At 39.8% G+C, this 1,628-nt stretch overlaps 1 non-coding gene across 1 annotated transcript; it reads left to right on the forward strand.

Moving 5' to 3' along the window:
• On the forward strand, positions 1-106 carry LOC143882369 (U6 spliceosomal RNA). The gene has a single exon (XR_013252209.1). It is a non-coding gene; the product is annotated as a U6 spliceosomal RNA (small nuclear RNA).
• Positions 107-1,628: the final 1,522 nt, after the last annotated feature.

Raw genomic sequence — 1,628 nt, forward strand, 5'->3', positions numbered from 1 at the left:
AAGTGCACGAGTCGATTATCTGATAAAATTGGAACGATACAAAGAAGATTAGCATAGCCCCAGTGCAAGGATGACATGTACAAATCAAGAAATGCAGGAGTTTACTCCGACTTGAATAGGCATAGTTTTCAGCTGAGAGGTAAACGCATGTTTTACTCCTTACTTACTAGGGATGCAACTCTAGTCAGGTTGAAGCCAACCCGAACCCAACCCGAGGAATGGGATGTAGTATATATTAATATAAATAGTAATTAATATTAATTATGAAGCTTTTTTTGTCCAAAAGAATGACTAACCTAAAATTGGTGTTTTAGTTTAGAGAGTGATTGTTGTGGTCCTAAGTAGGGGCTTGCCTAGGGATGGAACTAGGTGGGAACCAGATAAGGGTCAGGTTTAAAGGGCCTAGTTTATCACGTTCTATCATCATCTCTGTAGCTTTTGGTGCATTGGTTAGTTAGGTACCTAACATTTGGTATCAAAGTAGTCATCATGTCACATGTTCGAGTCACAGAAGGGGTGATCTGTGTAGAAAACTACCTGAAAAGGGTTACTTGGTTAAAAAACTAGAATGAAAGTTACTACCGCGTTGATAGGGGTGATTGAGGAAATGACTAGATTGCAAAAAGTCTAGAGTGAAAGCCACCACGGAGTGGGTGCTTGAGGACAGCAAATGAGGAAGCGTAGTGAAATGTGGGGGCCATTTTATGTATCGGACTAGGTGGGACCCAACCTGGTATGGGACAAGTTTAAAAGGGCCTAGCCTAACACATTCTAATAACTCTGGAGCTTTTGGGATATTGGTTAGGTACCTAAAAAAAATCTATTGTGTTGGATCAAGGTTTGCAAGTATCAAAGTATCAATTGTGCTTCAATGCTGAAAGAATTAGAGGGAAAATGCCCCATAAGCTGATTACCTATCTAAAAAAAAAAAAGGTGCCCCCTATCCGACCTTTCTCCCCGCATCTATAATTTCTGACCCTCAAGCAGCATTTGGTAGTAATTTGCAACAAATTCTAGAAGCGAAGAGGAAGCTCCAAGTGATTCTCTTCCGCCCGGCTATTTTACCCATTCTAAAAAACAGAGGATGAGAAGCCCTGAAGAACTCACTAAATTATAGATTCAGGCTTCTATGAACCAAATGTCTTCAATAAATCTTCTTTTACACTATGCCAAATCTGAAAGCGGAAGAATGTACAATCCAAGCTCTTAATGCGTGCAAAAGGCTACAATACAAGCTCTTAATGCGTGCAAAAGCCATAATTAGACATTAACTACCCCACAAGATTGCAAACCAAGATAGACCCCCAATTTCAAACCCTAAATATTACTAGCCCCACACTTTCAAACTCTCAATATTATTGCTTGGTAAAACGTCATAAATCTTTCTGTCTTCTCTAGTGGTCTATGACATTTACAGACCATCTAACTTCTTTATAGACGATTGATTATTCTCGTCCCTTTTAATTTTATAGTATAGTACGTACATGGGGATTCGCTAGCAATTTGCAGAAAGCCATTTTGGGGCTGGCTTTCGCAGTAGAGAAAAGGCACCTCAAAAGTGAGCCTATGTGTCTGTCTCTCATGCAAAAGTGAGTTGCGAAATGGCTTTCCACAAAATTGCCTGGCAA

This window comes from Tasmannia lanceolata, unplaced genomic scaffold (genome assembly GCF_043159265.1).
Source record: "Tasmannia lanceolata isolate RefF3 unplaced genomic scaffold, GAP_Taslan_0.1 ptg000007l, whole genome shotgun sequence".
Lineage (NCBI taxonomy): Eukaryota > Viridiplantae > Streptophyta > Magnoliopsida > Canellales > Winteraceae > Tasmannia > Tasmannia lanceolata.